Genomic DNA, 25,859 nt, shown 5'->3' on the forward strand with positions numbered 1-25,859 from the left:
TTAAGGGGCACGCTGATGGGCAAAACAAAAACGTGTCCATCAGCGTTGCTCTTAACACTAAATATGCCCATTAGAGTGCCCCTTAACATAAAATATGCCCATTAGAGTGCCCCTTAACATAAAATTTGCCCATCAGCATGACCCTTAACAACATAAAATGAGGCGCAAGCTGATGGGCACATTTTATGTTAGGGGGCACTCTAATGGGCATATTTTATTTTATGGGGCACTCGAATGAGCACAAATGTGCCCATCTGTGTGCCCCTTAACAAAATATGCCCATCAGTCTGCATTTTATAAAAATAAACAACCCCCTAAAAAAAAATGTGCCCCACATACCTTTGGAAGCAGAAAATGTCAGAGCCAGGAGCCGGGAACATCAGGGGGGTGGGGTGGGGCGTGCATGTGATGTCATGCCTCAGCTCGCAGCTAGGCTGAGTGTGAGTCAGGAGCCACAGTTAGGAGCAGGGGGGCGGGGCGCGCACGTGACGTCACGCCCCAACTCGCGGCCGACTGGCAGGGAGGCGAAGAATGAAGCAGGGGGCGGGGCGCACACACGGGATGTCACTGGTTGCTGGGACACCCGCGGTCCCAGCAAACCAATGACTATTTACAGTGGCGGCCTGAGGGGTCCGGGCGGAAGCATTGTGCTGGCCGCTCCTGGACCGCGGGCCGCCATTTAATGACGGCTGCTGTAAGGTTTCCACAACCTGCGCAGAAGTTATTGCCCTGCCTAGCTTTGTATCATGCGCAAATACTGAGATTGAGCTGGTTATCCCATCCTCTAGATCAGGGTTTCTCAACCAGGGTTCTGTGGAACCCTAGGGTTCCTCCTGAGGCTGCTAGGGGTTCCTTGAGCAATGGGCACTTTCTGCCTCTCTGATAAGTTCCCAATGACACTATTGTTCCTTTTAGCTATCTGTAAGGGGGTAATTCTTCCCAATGATGACAAGAGTTACCCCACTGACTGTCACACTAATGTATCATGAGTTGTAGATTTTTAATTTTTAGCAGGGGTTCCCCGAGACCAGAAATTTTATTTTAAAGGTTCCTCTGTTGAAAAGGTTGAGAAAGGCTGCACTAGATCATTCATAAATGAATTAAACAGGATTTGTCCCAGGACAGATCCTTGGGGGGGGGCCCACTTTCCATACCAGACCATTCTGAGTACTCCCCACTTATCACCACCCTTTGGACTCGCCCCTGAAGCCAGTTTTCAATCCAGTTACTCAGCCTATGGTCCATACCTACGTACCTTCGTTTGTACAGTAAACGCTTGTGGGGAACTGTATCAAATGCCTTTGCAAAACCCAGATACACCACATCCACAGGCCTTCCTTCATCTTCCTTCATGGTAGCTCACTTCTTCATAGAAGTTTAATAGATTGGTCTGGCAAGAATGATTTTTCATGAATCCATGCTGATTACTACTAATGATACCGTTTTCATTAATAATATCTTGTATTAGTCCCTTATCAACCCCTCCAATAGCTTGCAGACTATTGGCTGAGATCCCCTCGGGTGTAAGCCATCTGATCCCAGGGACTTATTTATGGTAAGTTTTTCAAGTCTATTTCTGATTCTGTGTTCTGTTAACCATGAGGGTGTATCCTGTGACATGGTATTAACATTAACATTACAGTCTAGGTTACTGTATCCCCCCAATTGTTTTGTGAAGACTGGGGAGAATTTATTCAGAACCTTTGCAGTTTCTCTCTGTCCTTTATAGCCAAGTTCCCTTCATCATCCTTTATGGGGAAAATATATTCTTTCTTACTATTTATATACTTAAAGAATTTGTTGGGATTTTTTTTACTCTCTTCCACTATGTGCCCTTTGTGTTCCATCCTAGCCGCCCTGATTGCGCTCTTACATTTCTTACTGCATTCTTTGTACTGTTGGAATGCTGCCAATGGGCCCTCAGCCTTGTATTTTTGAAGGCCTTTTCTGTTGTTTTTATATGCATTGTTACGTTGTAGTTTAGCCACCCAGGGTTTGTTTTAGCTCTTTTAAATGTATTCCCCGTTGGAATGCACTGGCCAATACCTTTATTTAGTATGTTCTTAAAGCACTCCCATTTTTCCTCAGGGTTGTATTACTAAAACTGCAGAGAGCAAAATCTGGTGCAGTACATGGTAGTCAATTAGCTTCTAACTTTAGCTTGTTCAGTTAGGCTTTGACAAAAAAAAACTGGATGTTGGTTGATTTATTTGCAGACCTGCACCGGACTTTGCACTCTCCAGTTTTAGGAAATTAACCCCAGTGTATCTTAATTAACTGTAGTTTAAGGGACCTACTTATGAAGGTTTTTATATTTGTCTTCTCATTTAGCTTTTCTTACAGTTGCTTCCATATGAAATGCCTGGCCTCATACATTGTTTCCCAGCTTCTGAGTGGGCAGTGTGTGAAGTCAACATGCAGCCATGTCAGAAGACCTCTGACCCCCTAACCCAAGCTGAATTTAGGCCTGACTGTTCAGATTCTTTTATGAGACCAACTGTGCTTTTTTCTCTTTAAAGTGAATATTTCTGAAATAGCTTTCAATGCAAATATAAGAGTTCTGGTGTGATCAAGCCCTTATTGCATGGGAAGATCTAGTGTGCAACATGACAAGAAGGAGGACGCATAGCTGTCCTGCCACTAGCAACTATTAAGATTCTGGCTATTGTTTTCCTAGCATGAAGATAAAGTTGCATAGGATCATTTACTATTCCCACTGTTTTTACTTTTTGGCTACATTCATATAGCCGCAGAGGGGCAGCTAGGGGTGGCCGCTGGCCAGAATCAGTAGATTCTGGCCAGCGGTACTAAGCGCTGCCTGCGCACTCAGCAGCAGCTGTCAGTGGCGATTGTACAAATCAACGGACAGCATCATCGATGTAACCACTCATTAAAATACAGCCTCTGACTGATCCTGGACAGCATGTGTCCAGGGTCAACGTTTCTATAAAGTTCTGACGGCAGGTATACTGGCCACCGCTACACTTAAACCATAGCACAGAGTGTTGCTTCATCCGGTGGCAGTGTTTAGCCACCTCTGAAAGCAACAAACTATCCGCACCCATGCAGCTGTGTGAATGTAATCTGTTGCGTAGTGTATTTTTTCTTGGTCTTTTGTTAGTAACTGTTTTTTATAAATGATAGAAAACCCAATCAAATGAATGTGTACAGTGATCACTTAACAATACGAAGATTACCCACTTGCAGTTCCTGGACAGGCCCGCCAAGGAAATTAATTAGCTAATTCAATTTTAAATATGGATAGCTCTGGGTTTGTACAGATGCAGAAGGATAACATTATTATTCTGTCCACAGAGATCCCATGTTTAATTTATAAAAGCAATAATGTGCTGGTAAAATTCCTACAATGATGATTAACACATTATATCACATTGCGGAACACTGCATCACACACAAAGACCCCTCCACTATATGTAGGAACATAATGCAGATCGTCTCTCTCTGCCCTTACTATGTGAGAGGAGAAAGATGATGTTTTTGCAGAACAGTTGTTGAGTTGCAGAGTTTATGTAGGGCCATCAAGTTCATGATGGCTTGATTTCCCTCAGGAACATGGTGTGTATGGATCTTTGCATATAAGTTATGTGCTCAGGTTTACTACCTAAAACATCTGAGTAGGTTAAAGCATCCTTTTTCAACCAGGGTGGCTTCTGAGTTCTCCAGGGGTGCCTTGGCAAAATGCCTAACAATTGCCTCAAATTGACCAGAAATTGTCAACAAGCCAGCAGGTAGATCAAGCATGCCTTTTTTTTGTTACTCAAAGCCACAGGTTTTAATTTTGTAGCATTACAACCATGGGCAACATGTGGGCCAGCTGCTGCCACTCTAACAACCATCAATGTCGTGGGATGATAAGAAGGACATTAGGCTCCTGAGGACGTTCTTGTTTGCTGCTCTTCATCAGCACCAGGGTCACATTAGCTAAATGAGAGAGAAAAACTGAGGGGGCAGAGAAATGCTGGAATACTAGCCAGTACCAGTGTGAAAAGGTATATTTGCTTTGTTAAAATTGTTAAAATAATCCACCTCCAATGTTTGGTGTCCTCTGTGTGTCTATGATGCTGCATTATCTAAAACTATTAGTTTGGTTTTTATCATTTATAAAAAGGTTCCCCAAGATTGTGCATAATTGTAGAGGGTGCCTTGGCTGAAAAAGGGTAGAGAAACACGGGGTAAAGTGTATGTTACCCTAAATATTTTTTTCTATGTGTGTGTTCATGTATGTGTATTTTATGGATCATGGTCTCTTTCATTTTTATGTACTTCTTTCACCTGAAGTACCTGGTTGATCCTGCCAGTCACCTTTCTTCCTAAACTGACCACACAAAGCACATAAGCTGATCTGTGTAGTTGGTGTGCTTACTTTTCATCCTTTAGCTCAGTGATCTCCAAACTGTGGCCTGGGGGCTGGATGGAGCCCTTTGCTTGCTTTTTGCTGGCCCTTAGGGCATTATTCTCTTCACTGATAGCAACAGTGGGGCATAGTTCCTGCCACTGACAATGGGGCACTAGTCCTCTCACTGACACCAACTATGGCACATTATTCTTCAAATTGACACCAACAATGGGGTACTATACCACCCACTGACACAAATGATGGGGCACTATTTCTCTGACTGACTTCAATGATGGGGCACTATTCCTACTACTGACACCAATGATGGGGCACTATTCCTCCCACTGACTCCAATGATGGGCCACTATTCCTCCCACTGACACCAACAATAGGGTACCATTCCTCCCACTGACACTAATGATGGGGCACTATTACTCCCACTAATAACAATCATAGGGCATTGTTTAATCCCACTATGCCAGGACATTTTCTTCTCCAACTAGGCACAGTCCAGCACCCATAAATTTTGAAGGACAGTGTATTGGCCCTTTCTTTAGAAAGTTTGGAGACCCCTGTTTAGCTGATCATTCAGAGGTATAGGAAACTTGTAGTACATATTCCTATCGCACACCTTCCTGGTTTGTAGGCTCTTCTGTGTTGGGTGCTGAAGCGATCACCAGTTGGCAACTGGATTAGATACAAGTAAATACATATTTGCCAGCACACCAAGGCTCTTTGAAAAGCAGTCCAAAACTTTATTGAAGTTACGATCACATCAAAAAATGGTGCAACGTTTCGGAGCCGCACAGGACCCCTTCGTCCTGTGCGGCTCCGAAACATTGCACCATTTTTTGATGTGATCGTAACTTCAATAAAGTTTTGGACTGCTTTTGCAAGAGCCTTGGTGTGCTGGCGAATATGTATTTACAGGTATAGGAAACTGTGAAGACACACAGCATGCCTGTATTGGGTAGTTTATTTAACCGCCACTCCCCTGACCAATCACTGCCTTACTCTGGCACACACCCACTCTCAATCCTAGCCTGTCTCTTGAACATGCTCCCTGATCAAGCACAGCCTGCATTATGTCTCAGGCTGAACAGACACACTGCATGTGGGCACAGTGTCCTGTAACCCCACCCCCTACTATCAGGAAGCAGAGGTGCATGGTCACATGACAGAGCCTTTAACTCTGTAAAAAAGGTAAGAAAGATAATTTCTAAAACTAAGCAAAAACAGTTATTGTGTCTAATTTACCCGTCTAGTTATAACTGTATTAGAAAGTGTCTATGATGTGTGTTCACAACTACTTCACAAGCTAAGTTGACCTTTGGAGAAAAATAATAAACGTACATTTTTTGCAGAAAAAAAAAAATAATACATTATTTTCTCCCCAGGGCTTGCAAAGCATTGCAAAGTGGATTGCGGGCGCAGCGTCAGGCTCCTGCAGACACGTCCTCCAGCTTTGTGTCAATACTTCCACATGGACTGACAAAACTGCAGGAAGTGTGAATGAACTACGAGGGCGCTCATCAGCACCCTCACACTTTATTGAGAGCTACAAGTCGTATAGCATGGTGGAGGGTGGGACTGATAGTTTCTTTATTCACAGTTTCCTGTAAATGAATGAAATTTACAGTTTCCTGTGCAGGCGGAATGTGAAAGAAATGGTGAAGCGCTCCCCTCTGTTAAATACTGGATACACACTATATACCACTAATACATGAATTAAAATATGCTGTGATATAGTAATAGTGACAAGTATGTACAAAATAAAAGTAACAGAAATACATCCAAACTTGTGTTTTCACACCGCTGTGATCCCAGTGACAATATTACATGCAATGATAGAACACAATATAACAAAGTCCAATCATAGATAAATTCTTATGTGAAATTTGTACAAATAACGCAAACCACCTCAAATGACCCTCCACCTTCCAAACGATGCGCTTACCTCCACTAATGACCTTTTGCAGGTCACTAAGCACCTTCCCCTTTAAGGGGTATACAGATCCTCTGGTAGGTTAGTAACTTGTTATTTCTGGTACATCATATAGCAGGGGTCTTCAAATTATGGCCCTCCAGTTGTTAAGGAACTACATTTCCCATCATGCCTAGTCATGTCTGTGAATGTCAGAGTTTTACAATGCCTCATGGGATGTGTAGTTCCGCAACAGCTGGGGGTCGTAGTTTGAGGATCCCTGTCATATAGCAATCCATAAAGGTGGTACTCCTAAAAAGATCAGAAAACTGACATAGTGCTGAATCATTTAAAATACCTCTTTAATAAAAGGATTAAAAACTCTCATTTTTCAGTGCACTGGCTCTGGTGCACTAAGACAACAGACAGTAGCACATTCAGGTCGTGCAATCCCTTTAGGAATCACTGGAATGTTGTAACAGCAACCTGAGCATGGACTTTCTACGTGTGCGCACTGACGTCACCAGGCTCCGCCGCGTTTTGTCACATGTCACGTGACTTTCTCAAGGAGTATGGGACCCAGCAGTATCCTAAATGCTTATATAGTAAATGGTAATTAGAAATATTGCAGGCACCATTTTGTTGTAGTCCTCCGTGGACTGTAATAAGAAGTAATATGGGTGACGTTTTTTATAGCCTACTGTGGCCATTTTCTTTTGGTCCACCTATTAAGGGCATATGGTAGACCTATTGGTGACCATTTTCTGAAGATCAGGAAGCTAAAAAGGGATAGATTGGAATCAATCCAAATGCTGAATACTGGCCCACATTATAAATTATGTATAATGATGGTAATAATAATAATCCTGGGAGGCTGCTACTGTGCCCTGAGGTATACCCCTACCCACCCCTCCCAGGGGGGGGGGCATATAAAGCCCCAGAAGCCCACCCCTCAGCCCTACTGTAAACAGATATATTAAAAATCAAAATTATTTTAAAAATCCCCATCATTTGAACATCTCCATTTATAAACAAATCAAAAATAGGAGTCCCATTCTTTACTAAGGGTAAAAAAAAAACAAGGTGTAATAACATCCAAATAGTACAGGTAAAAAAATATATATACTGCTCAACAAAAATTAAAGAAACACTTTGAAAACAAATCAGATCTCAATAGAGAAATATCTCATGCTGGTTATCTATACTGATATGGACTGGGTAATGTGTTAGGGATGAAAGGATGCCACATCGTTTGATGGAAATTAAAATTATCAACCTACAGAGGGCTGAATTCAAAGACACCTTGAAAATCAAAGTGGCCCCCAGTTGCTTGTATGCATGCCTGACAACGTCGGGGCATGCTCCTAATGAAAGGACGGATGGTGTCCTGGTCTCCTGAACTGACTGAGGTGCAACCTGGCTGCATCGGATGGCCCAAAACATAATGTCCCAGATGTGTTCTATTGGATTTCCATCATCCTCCAGTAACTGGCTGCATACCCTCGCCACATGAGGCCAGGCATTGTCATGCACCAGGAGAAACCCAGGACCACTGCACCAGCGTAGGGTCTGACAATGGGTCCAAGGATTTTATCCCGATACCTAATGGCAGTCAGGGTGCCATTGTCTAGCCTGTAGAGGTCTGTGCGTCCCTCCATGGATATGCCTCCCCAGACAATCACTGACCCACCACCAAACGGGTCATGCTGAACGATGTTATAGACAGCATAACGTTCTCCACGGCTTCTCCAAACCCTTTCACGTCTGTCACATGTGCTCAGAGTGAACCTGCTCTTATCTGTGAAAAGCATAGGGCACCAGTGGCAGACCTGCCAATTCTGGTGTTCAATGGCAAATGCCAATAGAGCTCCATGGTGCTGGACAGTGAGCACAGGGCCCACTGGAGGACATCAGGCCCTCAGGCCACCCTCATAAAGTCTGTTTCTGATTGTTTGGTCAGAGACATTCACACCAGTGGCCTGCTGGAGGTCATTTTGTAGGGCTCTGGCAGTGCTCATCCTGTTCCTCTTTGTACAAAAGAGCAGATACCGAAAGAGAAAGAGGATATGATCTGAGGTATACACTGTGATAAGCCTCCATCCCTATACGTACATGCAAAAAAGGAACAGTGGTCATGGGACTTTATATGAGGAAGGTCACTTAATAAATAACAGGATTGTATAAAATCACAAATTTATCATTTATTCCATAATTCATAATAGACATAAATATATAAAAAGATTCCAGATAAAATACAGACATATATAAATAGAAAACTGACATAAAAAATGTATATATTACATGTATTAGTACAATTCATAACATAATAAATAAGTAGATGTATCATAAAAGATAATATATCATAAACGATACATAGTCAATCTCCAGGTAATATGTCTTCACATCTGGGGGTTCTACGCATTTCGTGGGAACTTATCCACTCATCAGGAGCTTGGTTTAAAAAATATATCTGTGAATATAGACTGGGGTCACTGCCATACACTTTGGCTTTCTACACCACTTAGGTCATGGGTAAGATGTTCCAATTTCACTTTTATTTTTCTTCACTTCACACACCTTACAATATTTATATTTGGGCACTTGAGTTTATTACTCAATTCTTTCCCCATTGGTTTTTCCTTATTTTGTTCTCCTTTCCATCATCATTACTTCCCTTTTAATTCACCATCACCTTGCACTGGTTTGGTGTTGTTTTCTTTATTTCCCCAACACCTTGGTAATTGCCTCGGTTCTGTAGTACACATTACCAGATATAGTTTATCTGATTATATACACAGATTATAATATATTATGACAGGGCTCGACAATCCCCGGGCGCCAGGTCGCATTTGCGACTAGAATTAGCGACCTGGCGCCTGGGGTGCCCTGCAGAAGGTGTCCTGTCATTTTTGCACGGACTTCCGCGCACAGAGTGCACGGACTTCCGCGCCGTCAGAAAATTGAGGCCCCGGCTTTTCGGCCTACTTGAGATTAGAGAGGCTTCCAATGGGGAACTGGCGCCCTCTTGTGGTGGCCGGGAGTAATGACTGTTGTAATGACTGTTTCCACTGCCTATTTGTTCTTAATGCAATTACCATCTCCCTGTCCAGTTAGTTACCTTTGACAGGGAGTATGGTTATTATTAATTTAATTTATTTTTTTAATGTAAAAAAAAAAAAAAAATAATAATAATAATAATATTTTTTTCTTTATTTTTAATTATTAAAAAAAATAAAAAAAAAATATTTTTTTTTCCCCTATTAAAAAAAAAATTATATATATATATATATATATATATATATATATATATATATAAAAATAAAATCTTTTTTTTTTTTCTCATCGCCATGCCACAGCCGAAGGCCCCTTTCACACGGGCTGTCTGATCAGGTCCGCCTGTCAGTTTTTCAGGCAGACCTGATCGGACCCTTCATTCTCCTCTATTGAGCAGAGTAATCTACCGCCATCTGATCCTGTCCGCCAAAAGCAGACGGATGGTGGTCATATTTTCTATCCATCCCTTGGATCGGATCAGATGGCATCGGATGATAAGAGACAGACAGTCTGTTTCCATCCAATTGCGCTATAGAGGAGAGTGGGGTTCTAGTCATATTTATGTGTAAATTTAGTATCCGTTTTATTAAATAAAGCTTGGTTGTTAGTTTAAAAAAAAAACAAAAAAAAACTGGCTCCTAACTTTTTTAGCTGGCTCCTAGTTTTCAGGAAAATTTGTCAAGCCCTGTATTATGACACATCTTTTTCAGATTACCTGGCCACTATTTGTGTCTATACCTTTAGGAATTGCCCTTGGAGTCCCCACTGGCCTCCCCGGCTGGGTTTTTTCAACCCCCTTTTCCATCTTGTTGCACCATCTGGCTTATACCCGCCTCAGCCCCGGGTTAGACGCTTACTTCAGGGTGGTTTCATTCCCTCCTTAGTTACTGGGTCTACTTGAAATACTGACATGTAAGTACAAAGATCATACCTAGATTTTTTTTTTTTTTTTTCTGGGAGCAACTTGTTATGTTCCTTTTATATAATGAGATTTTTATACCCTAATTCAAGTCTATATTCACAGATATAATTTTTAAACAAAGCTCCTGATGAGTAGATAAGTTCCACGAAACGCGTAGAGCCTCCAGGATGTGAAGACATATTACCTGGAGATTGACTATGTGTTGTTTATGATATATTATCTTTTATAAGGAGCAGATACCGGTCCTGCTGATGGGTTAAGGACCTTCCACGGCCCTGTCCAGCTCTCCTAGGGTAACTGCCTGTCTCCTGGAATCTCCTCCATGCTCTTGAGACTATGCTGGGAGACACAGCAAACCTTCTGGCAATGGCACATATTGATGTGCCATCCAGGAGGAGTTGGACTGCCTGTGCAACCTCTATAGGGTCCAGGTATCGTCTCATGCTACCAGTAGTGACACTGACCCTAGCCAAATGCAAAACTAGTGAAAACAAGTCAGAAAGGATGGGTAGGGAATGTCAGCGGTCTCCACCTGTAAAACCATTTCCTGTTTTGGGGGGTTGTCTCATTTTTGCCCATCTAGTGCACCTGTTAATTTTATTAACACCCAAGCAGCTAAAACTGATCAACAACCCCCTCTGCTACTTAACTGACCAGATCGATATCCCAGGACTTTAATTGACTTGATGCTATACTCTGATTAAAAAGTGTTCCCATTTTTTTGAGCAGTATATATTGCGCCATCTTGTGTTCAGAAACCATATTACTCATATACAATCACTTCAATGTACATATATCACTGAGACAGGTGCAATTTCTCACATTGGAGGATAAACTAAGACATAATAACATATGTGGACCATATAAAAAAACGATGTGACTATAAAAGGAAATATATATATATATATATATATAAAGAGAGAGGGAGAGAGAAAAGTGTGTATATACATATATATATATATATATATATATATATATATATATATATATATATATATATATATATATATATAGCAGGTTTTCCAGGCATTGAGCCTGAGGTGGGTCTGCCATTGTTACCGGTTACCTCTCCAGCCCATGTGAGCTGCGGCCCCAGGTATGAGCACTGAAACAATGACAATTCCGGCATCTTTGTTTGGTTGTTTTATTGTATTTTAGGGGATGGGAGAAGGGAATGAGTGGGATACTCCTCTGGCTCAACTAGGTACACTTTTGGGACTCTTTAACAAAAATGTGCTTGTTAGTGCTGTCTTGACGCCAGCCGACGCTAGCCAACGCTTCCCGACACTTGAAAGTAATGTAACACTGAAAACGGTGCTGGAACCTCAACTTTAGTCCAGAAGATCCAGGAATGTAGAATATTAAACTTCTGACACTGCTTTACTCAAAAGTCACTGACTGGCCCCCTCCGGCCCTGCTCTGGCTTGAGGTGGCTCCTTGTGAATTCCTGTGCTGCTGCAATTCTCAACCAGTACACTCCACACTGTATACTGACTCTTCAGGGCCCAAACTGCAGGTGCCCCCTTTAACACTTCAGAGCCCTCTGACTAGGTACCCCCTCTAACTTCAGGGTCCTTGGACTAGGCACCCCCTTTTTAACTAGCTGACACTTGGATCCCAGAACCTTCTCCGGAGTGGTCCCCTCTACACTAGGCAGACCCCCAGGGGCAATCTGCAGTACTCACGACCTTTGTAGGATTTCCTGGGACTGGACCCCTCTCTCTCTCTCCGCTGGTTCTCGGCACACCGGATCCCCTTCAGCTCAACTCAGCGCTCTCTGGATTCTTAGGCAGCACCCAGAGACATCCACTTCCTCTGACAGGAGGAGAGACAGCAATACTCTCCCTCCTGGGACTCTGCTTCCTGCCAAAGACCATGAGTCATGCACTCCCCTCAAACTTATACCCACTCCCAGAATCCTCTGCGGCAGAATCTGCCTTCTGGGGTAGTTACAAGCTTGAATGTGTCCCTGATTAGGTTTCCTCCACTGCCCTTTGAGAAGCCTCTCACAGAGCCAGTAGGGAGACTCCCCTCTCAGCAGACACACCTGGAAGCCATGACAACCTACCTGGCAAAAAGTATTCATGGCTCTGCTGTTAGGCAGACAAAGGCTACTATATTCTACCTAGCACCTACCTGTATGGTGCTACACATATATATATATATATATATATATATATATATATATATATATATATATATATATATATATACCGTATATATATACCTAGGGTGTACCCCCCCCCCCCCCCCACCAAGTTGTATGTTGTGGTGGCAGGCGGGACTGGTAGTTTCTTCATTCACAGTTTCCTGTTTCCACAGAGAGAATGACAGGTGCCATTCATAAAAATGATTGCTTATATATTGATCATAAACAATCATAGTGTAAAAAAAAAAAAAATCCTGATCACCTCCCCAGAGTAGTACAGTGTCACTGTGTTGACACTGTTTTGCTCTGGTCACAGTATATAAAACAAAAATGTAAAAAAAAAAAAAAAGAAAAACAAGTTACAAAAACTGAAAAAAAATTATGATTACACACTGTCACCAGTCAGTGTCCCTGATCACCGACACACCAGTTATATGTTGACACTGTACTGCTCTAATGACAGCAAATAAAAAAAAAAACTGGAAAGAAAAATGATTTAATTTCTTAATTTTCCAAAGAAATTTCTGAACAAATTTGACAAAAATACAACTTCAAAAACTCACCATACCGCTTACTAAATACCCTGGACTGTCTACTTTCCAAAAAGCCATAATTTGGAGGATATTTGTGCTTTCCTGGCATTTTAGGGCCTTAACAAATGAGTCAGTACATCAGGACTGATCAGAAACATTTAATTTTTTTACAATGAATGCAAAACCATGCAGTAATCCATGTTTTTAATATGTGCCTGGAGTTTTGGCACTATGTAAATGATAACAAGGAAATATATAAATACAGTTTACACGGTGAATGCTGCATTCAGACTGTGTGGCATCATACTGCAGAATGCGGTGTACAGAGAACTCCGCAGCAATATGGTGCTTTACCACACAATAAATAATTAAGTTTCACAATTTAAGTTAAAATCAATACATTGTCTACAGACATGTACTTATTCACTGAATTTATTGACCTTCTTAAGGAGACATTGTCACTACTGAAGGGGCATGCATCAATAATAGAGTGTAAACAGCAGGGTTCCAGGTATGAGGAAGTATATATGACAGTGCTCAGGCATTAGCAGCCAATCATTGTCACGTTGATGAGGCCATGGCGTCCTTCCCCTGTCTAAGCTCCTACACAAGTCAACGCTGGAGCTTAGACAGGAAGGAAAGCTGCTCTGAGGAAGCAAGAAGGGATCTTGGCTGGGCCTGGGTAAGTATACATACCTGGAGGAAAGGTGGGGGGAAGGCTATAGGATGACACTGTCCCTTTGCCCTAAATGGGCAATGCAGCAGTATATGTCTAAAGGACAACCCCAGTCAAAAAAAAAAAAAAAACGTAGTTAAGAAAGCACATACAGGTTTGTTTTCAGCTGCTAAAAGATTTATAAAGGAAGGCCTATAGACTTGTGATGCATCCACACTTCTTATTCTGTTTGACTATATAATTCCAAAGGAGGGTAACAGTATTTTTCAGCTGTCTGCAACTGCCCCCAGTTCCTGCCTGGTAAGCTGCTGCTACCCTACGAGCTTGTCTCCTTCTAGCAAACCCACCTAATATGGTGACCGATTCAATTTAAGGACAGTTCAAGGCTATTGCAGATATACAGTATCACCAGAACAATGCTAAACTGCCCACAATGATAGTATTGTCCCATTTTTATCAGCTGGCTTTTATAAATGACACCTTACAAAAGAAAGTGCACCTATTGTGACCTAAGTGTGACAATGCCTGAACAGATTGGTATTATTCTGTAGTGAGCTTGGTGACATATAAAGAGCCCCCCTGAGTTCCCACTATTTGGTAAGTTAATACTAAATATATTTCAAATGTACACTCCAGGCAAAACTGAAAATTAAACTTTGAGATAAATACAAGGAGCATGGTCTACCTGCTGAGTCATTTTGTTTTTTATCTGTACTGCACCAGCCCACATCACTCTGTGCAATCTGGTGATCCTGAAACACATCTGCTGGTCATGCTAGAGCAGCCTTTTTCAAAAAGGGTGCCCAGGCACCCTGGGATGCTTTCAGGTTTCTTTAGGGTGCCTTGCAAAATACCAAAAAATAGCCCAAAATTTGTATACTAGCGGTTGGATCAAGTCTGCTTTTTATTACAACCTTCCAGAAGCAATTATTTATGTCATTGATTTTTGTGAAAATTAATATTTGTGCCATTCTCAAAACTTTTGGCCACAGCTGTAGATGTTACTGCATTATGTAAAACTATTAGTTTCATTTTTACATTTTAGAATGGGGTGCCTCGAGATTGTCCATAATTTTAAAGGGTGCCTTGACTGAAATTGGGTTGAAAGACACTCCTAGAACATTCTTCTTACTGCTTTGCACATAGATAGCCTGATGTAAAAAAAAACAAAACATCATTAACTACTTTCAGAGCTGTCACACTTTGAATGACATTTGCACAGCCATGCAACACTTAACCCAAACTACATTTTTATCCTTTTGGTCACACAACTAGAGCTTTCTTCTGGTGGTATTTAATTACCACTGGGTTTTTATTTTTATTTTTTTGTTAAATAAATGAAAAAAGACTGAACATTTAAAAAAAAAATGCATTTTTGTGTCCCTGTTATAAACTTTTGCAAATAAATAATTGTTCTTCGTAAATTTAGGCCAACATCTATACTGCTACATTTCTTTGGTGAGAATAACCCAAATCAGTGTATATTATTTAGTCTGTAGGAAAGTTATATTTCACAATTTGTTTTATTTGTCCTGTAGACACAGCCCATAACAAATCGTGTCGGTAAATCCACCACCTGCCCGTCATTCTGCTAAAGGCTGGGCGGGAATGTGTTAAAATCTGTGGTCTGTGGTCAAAATTTAAAATTACAGTGAGGGAAAAAAGTATTTGATCCCCTGCTGATTTTGTACGTTTGACCACTGACAAAGAAATGATCAGTCTATAATTTTAATGGTAGGTTTATTCTAACAGTGAGAGACAGAATAACAACAAAAAATCCAGATAAAATGCTTTTCAAAAAAGTTATAAATTGATTTGCATTTTAATGAGTGAAATAAGTATTTGATCCCCTATTAATCAGCAAGATTTATGGCTCCCAGATGTCTTCTATACAGGAAACAAGCTGAGATTAGGTGCAGTCTCTTAAAGGGAGTGCTCCTAATCTCAGCTTGTTACCTTTATAAAAGACACCTATCCACAGAAGCAATCAATCATTCAGAATCCACTATCTCCACCATGGCTGTCCATGTTGTCCAAGGATGTCAGGGACAAGATTGTAGACCTACACAAAGTTGGAATGGGCTACAAGACCATAGCCAAGCAGCTTTATGAGAGGGTGACAACAGTTGATGTGATTATTTGCAAATGGAAGAAACACAAAACAACTGTCAATCTCCCTTGGTCTGGGGCTCCATGCAAGATCTCACCTTGTGGAGTTTCAATGATCATGAGAACAGTGAGGAATCAGCCCAGAACTACACGGGAGAATCTTGTCAATGATCTCAAGGTAGCTGGGACCATAGTCACCAAGAAAACAATTGGTAACACACTACGCTTTGAAGGACTGAAATCCTGCAGCGCCCACAAGGTCCCTCTGTTCAAGAAAGCCCATGTACAGGCCCATCTGAATTTTTCTAATGAACATCTGAATGATTCAGAGAAGAACTGAGTGAAAGAGTTGTGGGCAAATGAGACCAAAATCAAGCTCTTTGGCATCAACTCACCTCGCCGTGTTTGGAAAAGGAGGAATGCTGCCTATGACCCCAAGAACACCATCCCCCATCAAACATGGAGGTGGAAACATTATGCTTTGAGGGTGTTTTCCTGCTAAGGGGACAGGACAACTTAACCACATAAAAGGAACAATGGACGGGGCCAAATCTTGGGTGAGAATCTCCTTCCCTCAGCCAAGGCGTTGAAAATAGATCGTGGATGGGTATTCCAGCCTGACAATGACCCAAAACACATGTCTCCAGACCTTAATCCCATAGAAAATATGTGGAGGGAGCTAAAGGTTTGAGTTACAAAACATCAGCCTCGAAACCTTAATGACTTGGAGAGGATCTGCAAAGAGGAGTGGGACAAAATCCCTCCTGAGATGTGTGCAAACCTGGTGGCCAACTACAAGAAACGTCTTACCTCTATGATTGCCAACAAGGATTTTGCCACCAAGTACTAGGTCATTGGACACTGTGATTCATGTTTTTGACACCCTTGGATGTCACTTCATTTATTTAATTGCAAGAGCACATAAGTATTTGATATTACTTTGTTTTCATTTATATTTATTTTTATTTGGATACCTTTAGGGATATCATTTTTTATATGTGTTTATCACATTTATCACTTAGCGCAGCTTTACTTGTTTATATATTATTTTTGGTGTGTCCCACTGCAGCTGCAGCTTTGTTTTATTCAACTCTTCACAGATAGAACTTTTTGTGGTTTAGCGCGGTTATTTACTTTATTATAAAAATAATTATTAGTTTATTTCAATTTCAGTGCTGACGTTATAAAAAAAAAACCGGTATGCTGCAGAAACACAAGATCGCTTCTGTGGACCCCCCATACAGGCAACCCCCCATGTATCACAGGCTCCACTGTACCACCTGTGGGTCTGAGACCTACATGGCAGGTAGAAGCAAGGGAGACTAGCAAACGTCTGTTCACTGATCACTGATGTCCTCTAGCTAGTAAGAACCTGGAAGCAATAAAGATTTTGTCACTTCAGGCTTTTGCTGTCACTTTCCCCAGCTCCTGCAGATAGTGAAGAATCTAATGGAGTGCAGATCATGCTCCATTAGCTTTTTCCCTGTCCACAGCAGCTGGGGAAAATGACAGCAGAAACGTGACTAAATCCACAGTGAAATGCAGGGGGACATCAGGAATCTAATAGGCCCCTGATTTCTCAGACGTAACCTGCCAGTTTAAGTATTCTAGCAAATAGGGAACTTTTGGTCTCTAATACTATAACTACCACCATTCTATTTACCAGGGTCTCTGCTTTCAGAAAATATATAATGTTTGGTGGTTTTAACTAATCTTCAGGTGTAAGAAAAAGCAAAACCAGTTCGGGCAGCGAAAAGTTTAAAGTGAATTGATTATTTTCCAAGAAGCAAATACTTACCTTCCTTTCGCTACTCCACCGCTCTGATTAGCCACTGGGAGTGAACAGAAAGCCCTTCAAAAGCTAAATGCCACAGCAGTAGAAGCTTACACAGGGGTATGTTCTCCTGCACGGACCAATGCGATATGGGGTATTTTTTTCCGCTCCTGCCACTAAATAGAGCAAGTAGGGAGTGAAGGGTAACAATATGCTGTTTCGGACAAGGGGTATTAAAGCTTTGAACTGGCAAAGCACAGCTTTGTGCTTTAATCCACACTGGTTGAACTTTCTGACTTTGACAAATGCTTTTAGTTGGGAGTCATGTTTAGATGTGATTAAAATGTTGCTACTGGCTGATACATAAATGCTGGAAAAAATTGAAAATTGTATCAAATTCTTACCGTAATTTCCCTTTCCTGACACCAATCAATGGCAGCATACATATAATCTAGCTCATCCACTATCTCCACCCACATTACCAGTTTAAATCTATAAAAGAAAGTAAAGGGAGACCCGTCCCACTCTTGATAAAAATAACACGATCAAAAAGGAGGGTCCATATTCTGGACTGGCGTCAGGCAAGGAAAAATACAGTATTTGATACAATTTTCCAGCATATATATTATACCTAATGAGCTAAACAGGGAGGGCTATAATGCACAATCAAACATTACAATGGACATGGAAGACTGAACCATCATTCTACTGAAGTCCACTGGCGTACGAGCCCCTGGCTCTTCCTCGTAGTGTCTGAGGCGGGTGTGCTGCAACAACCTGCTGTTTTGCAGATGGTCTCCATAGACCTCTTTCATGCCCTGCCCTGAGCATAGAGATGAGGCGGGTCTTCTTTTACTTTCTTTTATAGGTTTCAAACTGGTCCTGTGGATGGAGATAGAGTTGGAGCTATATCATATATATGTTGTAATGTTGACATCAGGAAATAGTTTTTAAGGACAGTCTCAATTATTAGCTGTTTTTAGGTACATACATTTCTAATGAGTTGGCAGCCCTACCAGCTAAGTATCTTTCCTTGAAGCCCATTAGCTGGGGGCTCTTGTATTTGACAGTTCAGTATAAGTAACATTTTTAGATCATTTGCTGAAATGAAAAATGTATTTTGATGAAAAAGATTAGTGAATGATAGGGAGCTTTCATTGTTTTCCCTGGAGTACATATTTAACTAGCTTGCTTTTGTTTTTTTTATCAAATTGTCTATAAATCTCTGGTTGGTCGTGTGTTGGAATTATGGACTTGCAAGTCTTACATCTTCATCTTTATTACAGACCTCTATCTACCATCGTGTTACAGAGACCTTCAAAGAACCAATTTGTCTCCAACACAAAGCTTATTTCATACATCATATACTCTGCCAGCTTGCAACACTACGCCACTTCTAATTTTTTGGTACATTTGACCATTTTTTGATATTTGACTTTATATGCTTCATATCTTATGTCAGATATATCTGGAACTTTATCAAATGTTCAAACTAAAGTTGGACTTACATTAGTAGAATTTAAAATTGTTTTGGTTTAGGAACACTCATTCCAAATTTTAATTGTTGGTGGGGCCAAATCGACATTCATTTTTGACTGCAGTGACAAGAACACTAGAAGGAGCAGGATGGAAAGTTTTTCTCGAATGAACACATTTTTCACAGTGAATGTGGTTTTCCTTCTGCAAAGTCCTTTCATTCCAAAATCAAATGTTAAAAGCAAACAAAACTTTGAAGTAGTTTCAAACATTCGCCAAGTCAGCCCAGGGACAGCCCCACTGTTTTCCCCGGACTTCAGCTTGAACCTTATAGTGTCTGAACTAATTATTGTGCACCCTGTTGGTCATCCTATTTGTGATGTATCCTAGGACTGCCCAGTTTTTGATATAAGTCCTTAAAGGGTAACTCCCTTTTCATGGGGAAAAAAATAGCAAATAAAAAAAATAATAATTTTAAAATATACAGTTGGGAATCAAGTCATATTGTGCTTGAATGTTATTAAAAATGACCTTACCTTTTCAGCCTGCAGCTCTGTAATTTTCTATAAACTGCAATGCAATATGGCGAACTGGAGGCGTTCTGTACACAGAATGTGTACAGAACACTCCCAGGAAACATCATTTCCTGCTTGTGTGATTGGCTCATTGATTTTCCCAGAAGTCTGCACCAAGATACAAGCCAGATATCAGGCATCCTCTGCAACAAAAATTTTATTTTTGGTGAGATACTCCCAATAGAAAATCAGGTCTAAAGGGATGCAGACCCTGCAATTTTCCTCATTAAAGCCCTGCAAGTGCAGCAGGTGGTTGATAAATAATAAACCACTCCCATTAGACTCACTTACCACATGGACACAGACAAACACACAGGGATTTCTTCAGAATATTAAAAGGTAGGGATCTGCAACATAGTTTGTTAAAATCCTTGCAATGTAAATAGATCACCCAGAGGGGAATGATTTTTTTCTCAACAAAAGTGGAGATACTCTTTAATTCTGCTAATTTAGCTGCCTTAAAATACCATGTATCTGCCGTAGAAGGTCAGAACAATCTCTTCTTTCCAATTGTCCTCACACGTGTGTTAACACTTGGGGGGGGTTTCTGAAACTAGAGCACTCAGAATCTGGTGCAGCTGTACATGGTAGCCAATCAGCTTCTAACTTCAGCTTGTTCAATTAAGCTTTGACAATAAGGTTCAGTTCACACATATGCAATGCGGGAACCCTGCGAATCCACTGCGGGTTCCCGCATCGCGTTCAAATCGCAGGCAGTGCACCTGTGAATTGCTGGGGGTGTCAATACAAAGTTAAAGACACCCCTAGATCAGTTTGCCTATCCCAGTGCGAACTGTCAGTTCGGACATGAATTGGACCACATTGGTGTGAACCACCATGCAATCCGGTTCTGCTGCGGACCAAAAAAAGGGTCCTGTGCGTGTTCAGTTTGAATCGCATGTGATTTTAAGAGCAGCACGCTCAGAATCACATGCGATGTCTGCGATTGCTATAGTGTGAACCGGGGCTAAGTCCCCATTCCCATCGTGCCGATTTGACATGTCAAATCGCATTGCCCGCAACGGCACCATCCGAATCAGTGCGACAATGACTTTGCGACACCACACCAATTGCCAAAAGCAGTTTCTGCATTACTTTTGGCAACTTCAAGGGGATTTCAATAGAAATCTGTGCAGTAACCTGCACAGGTGTCTGTCTAATTGTCCCCAAACTCACACTGACTTGCGGGTTTGAAATCGTGCGAGTTCAGATGAACTCACACGATTTCAAACCTGCCCTCAGTGTGAATGAGGGCTAAAACCTGGAAGTTTCTATGCAGAGCTACACCAGATTTTGCACTCTCCAGTTTTAGTAAATAACCCCCTTTGTGACAGGGTTGATTTACTAAAGGCAACTGTACTATTCTCATTGCAAGGGATCTTTCAATTTGCAAGGAAATGTTCCCCAGAACTTAGTAAATGAGGTGAAGCTCTGCTGACTTCCATCATGCGCGTGAAAATGATTTATTTTTTTATTTTCCTTACATGTGATTGGGTTGTCTTTGCAAATTGAAATTTCACCGCATCCATAAGCTCTGGGGGAAATTCACTTGCAAAGTGAACAGCCTGTTTGCCTTAATAAATCAACCCCTGTGTCCAAATGAGGGTTGGTTTGAAATGGCCCCATCAGTAGCTGTTAGTGAAGTACTGCGAATAGTTGGCTGTTCTGTCAGTGACTTCTCGACCATGGGAAAGTTAGTGCGGTTGAAGTTTGCAAGCAATCTCCATCAGAGGGAAAGTCAGACATCAGCTGCTCCGGCACATCTTCGTGCGAATTCCTCTCCATTCCCACTAGGGCATTGTGCAGTCAGTGGCACTGTGTGTGCGCGTTGCATGTCTAGAGCCCTGTGGTACAGTCTGGCACATGTGTGACTGGCCTTTCCATCTGCTGCTCGCTGCACGCAGTCAGGAAGCGGCCATTGCTCTCTGCATGACAGGACTGCAGTCCTCCAGTCCTCCAGTCATAGATGTACTCTTTTATTATGTATAAGACGTATCAGGACCCCATCTGCTTCTACTGCCCTTCTACTGTCTACATTGTGACAGACAGCTTATATCAATCACTGCAATACAGTGATAAAACCGTTACCGGCAAGTGTAAAAGGGTGCAACAAATTATTAGATAAACATATAGAAAAAATGGTATTATATACTCTGCCATAGAATACAAATGTGTAAATCAGTGCAACCCCAATCTGAACCCAAATCCTACAAGAGGCTGCAATCCCTACAAAATGCTTTCACTGCATAAAATGTCAAAACTCTACCAATAACAGTGCTGCGCCACTTATAATATTTATAATATTATACAAGTGAAAAGAATATATTGTATATGTACATAAATACAAGTATATAGTGTAAATAACCTAAACTGTAATGATATGTGACAATCAATATAACATATGATGAAGTAAAATACATATGTGACCAATCAATAAGTTCATTAAAACTCTCGCAAAAAAATGTGCAATAATTAAAAATGTGAAAAACATAAAAGTGCTAGTCTTCCAACATAAAGTGCTTGTGCTCTCCACCACCATAAAAGGATGACCTCTCACCTCCTGTTCTGACCCCTATTTCTCCACCACCATAAAAGGATGACCGCTCACCTCCTGTTCTGACCCCTATGCCTCCACCACCATAAAAGGATGGCCGCTCACCTCCTGTTCTGACCCCTATTTCTCCACCACCATAAAAGGATGACCGCTCACCTCCTGTTCTGACCCCTATGCCTCCACCACCATAAAAGGATGGCCGCTCACCTCCTGTTCTGACCCCTATGTCTCCACCACCATAAAAGGATGACCGCTCACCTCCTGTTCTGACCCCTATGCCTCCACCACCATAAAAGGATGACCGCTCACCTCCTGTTTTGACCCCTATGTCTCCACCACCATTAAAGGATGGCCGCTCACCTCCTGTTCTGACCCCTATGTCTCCACCACCATAAAAGGATGACCGCTCACCTCCTGTTCTGACCCCTATGCCTCCACCACCATAAAAGGATGACCGCTCACCTCCTGTTCTGACCCCTATGCCTCCACCACCATAAAAGGATGACCGCTCACCTCCTGTTCTGACCCCTATGTCTCCACCACCATAAAAGGATGACCGCTCATCTCCTGTTCTGACCCCTATGTCTCCACCACCATAAAAGGATGGCCGCTCACCTCCTGTTCTGACCCCTATGTCTCCACCACCATAAAAGGATGACCGCTCCCCTCCTGTTCTGACCCCTATGTCTCCACCACCATAAAAGGATGACCGCTCACCTCCTGTTCTGACCCCTATGTCTCCACCACCATAAAAGGATGACCGCTCACCTCCTGTTCTGACCCCTATGTCTCCACCACCATAAAAGGATGACCGCTCACCTCCTGTTCTGACCCCTATGTCTCCACCACCATAAAAGGATGACCGCTCACCTCCTGTTCTGACCCCTATTTCTCCACCACCATAAAAGGATGACCGCTCACCTCCTGTTCTGACCCCTATGCCTCCACCACCATAAAAGGATGGCCGCTCACCTCCTGTTCAACTTCTGACCCCTATGTCTCCACCACCATAAAAGGATGACCGCTCACCTCCTGTTTTGACCCCTATGTCTCCACCACCATTAAAGGATGGCCGGTCACCTCCTGTTCTGACCCCTATGTCTCCACCACCATAAAAGGATGACCGCTCACCTCCTGTTCTGACCCCTATGCCTCCACCACCATAAAAGGATGACCGCTCACCTCCTGTTTTGACCCCTATGTCTCCACCACCATTAAAGGATGGCCGCTCACCTCCTGTTCTGACCCCTATGTCTCCACCACCATAAAAGGATGACCGCTCACCTCCTGTTCTGACCCCTATGCCTCCACCACCATAAAAGGATGACCGCTCACCTCCTGTTTTGACCCCTATGCCTCCACCACCATAAAAGGATGACCGCTCACCTCCTGTTCTGACCCCTATGTCTCCACCACCATAAAAGGATGACCGCTCACCTCCTGTTCTGACCCCTATGTCTCCACCACCATAAAAGGATGGCCGCTCACCTCCTGTTCTGACCCCTATGTCTCCACCACCATAAAAGGATGACCGCTCCCCTCCTGTTCTGACCCCTATGTCTCCACCACCATAAAAGGATGACCGCTCACCTCCTGTTCTGACCCCTATGTCTCCACCACCATAAAAGGATGACCGCTCCCCTCCTGTTCTGACCCCTATGTCTCCACCACCATAAAAGGATGACCGCTCACCTCCTGTTCTGACCCCTGTGTCTCCACCACCATAAAAGGGTGATCTCTCACCTCCTGTTCTGACCTCTGTATCACCAGCGGGTCAGAACCAGCAGTTCCCCTCTGGGGATAAAAGGCAATTCTGATATTAGTAGACGTATGTAAATCCAGGAAACACCGATCCTCACACTCCTTCAGTGCACCCCCGAATTCTCCAGGTACAGATATAGGGAAGATAGAGGACAGAATCTAGTGCTCTTCGTTTTAAAATGTTATTTGAGAAGCAAGGTAAAACACACTTACAGTATCTCACAAAAGTGAGTACACCCCTCACATTTTTGTAATTATGCCACCGGCACAGCCAGGACCATGGCCGCTACAGTGTACTTCCCTAACATCCCTACAGTGTTGCAGATGAACCATCACCATTTGCTGATCAACTATTTCCTCTGAGTGAGTTACTACATTGTTTTTATGTAATAAATAACCTTTTAATCTACACTGAGTTGGCGCTGCTTTTCTTCTCCTACCCCTCGTAACACCAACGAGTCACATAACACCGGGGAGGGAAAATGGCTAATTTGGCACAATTTAGACATTTTCACTTAGGGATGTACTCACTTTTGTTGCCAGCGGTTGAGACATTAATGGCTGTGTGTTGAGTTATTTTGAGGGGACAGCAAATTTACACTGTTATACAAGCTGTACACTCACTACTTTACATTGCAGCAAAGTCTCATTTCTTCAGTGTTGTCACATGAAAAGATTTAATAAAATATTTACAAAAATGTGAGGGGTGTACCCATTTTTGTGAGATACTGCACATATAAAGCACATATAGCTGTGCGGGCTGGAAATACAGGAAGTCCCAAAGATGGATGGCCACGTAGTGACGTTGGAAAAAGGCTCCGCCCCTATATCAATTACTGCAATACAGTGATAAAAACCTTGCAATACAGTGATAAAAACCTTACAAGTGTAAAAAGGTACAACAAATTCTTAGATAAACATATAGAGAAAATTGTATTATATACTGTGTCATACCTTACCAGTTTTCTGCGATGAGAGACAGAGGCATCTTGTAGCACAAAGCGTGCTGGCTAAGGACAAGTCACTACCATGTCTCCTTGTCGCGGGTGCTTACCGACCGTTTGCTGAGGTTAGAAGGGGCACAACTTCTCCTTTACATGTTATATATGAGGGATCTGCAGTTACATAATTACAGGATTCTTCTCCTTTTTCACTTCCAAAAAACGGCTGAACTCCAGCTAACACTTTTTTAAGGCAGTTACTACAAAAGGTTTTACAGAAATGAAAAGAAGCTGATCATCTTGAGCACCCTTGTCAATGTTCAATACATAGCTCCCAACTGTCCCTGATTTCAAAGGACTGTCCCTGATTTGGAACAAAGTCCCTCTGTCCCTCTTTCCTCCTCATTTGTCCCTCATTTTGGTCTGATCTATATAGTTGTATATAAAATGCACATTTAAGCTTTAAAAAAATGTTTCCTAGTGCTAAACCTTTTATCTAATTTCTAAATTGCTGCATTTGTAAAAACTAATAGCCAATATAAAGAAACAATGGTGGTAAAAATAAAGCACTTGTGGGTTTAACTAATAATTTTTTGGGGTATAATTCTCCTTTAAGGGGGCATGACAGAGGGTTTGTCCTATGCCTAAATACTTTTGCTAATAGGTGTCCCTCATTCCCATGTCAAAAAGGTGGGAGGTATGCAATGGTTTGTCCCAACCTTCTAAAGGCTACTTTTGCTGGGCAGCTTTGTCTGTTAAAGGAAGTTGAACAGGATTACTGGCGGAATCATCAGGTAAAAATAAAGGAAACAAATGTTAAAGAGGAAGTAAACCCTCCCCCCAAAAAAAAACCCCTGAAGGCAAAGGTATAATGAAATACTTACCTTAGAACGAAGCCCCGCAGTGCCGCCCGCTCAGCCGACATGTTCGGCTGTCCTGCTTCCTGGTTCGCGTCCTCCGGCCATCTGATTAGTCGCAGGCGCGATTACATCACTCCCGCGCATGCGTGTGGGAGCCGCCGTTCAAGTCACAGGGCTCTGAAGGAACGGCACAG

At 42.1% G+C, this 25,859-nt stretch overlaps 1 protein-coding gene across 1 annotated transcript in view; it reads left to right on the forward strand.

Moving 5' to 3' along the window:
- The window catches only part of LOC309560649 (gap junction delta-2 protein-like), an 88,157-nt gene that overhangs the window by 33,251 nt on the left and 29,047 nt on the right, over positions 1-25,859 (forward strand). The gene's annotated exons all lie outside the window — the stretch shown is intronic.

Source organism: Pelophylax lessonae (assembly GCF_965119305.1).
Source record: "Pelophylax lessonae genome assembly, chromosome: 7".
NCBI classification, from domain to species: domain Eukaryota; kingdom Metazoa; phylum Chordata; class Amphibia; order Anura; family Ranidae; genus Pelophylax; species Pelophylax lessonae.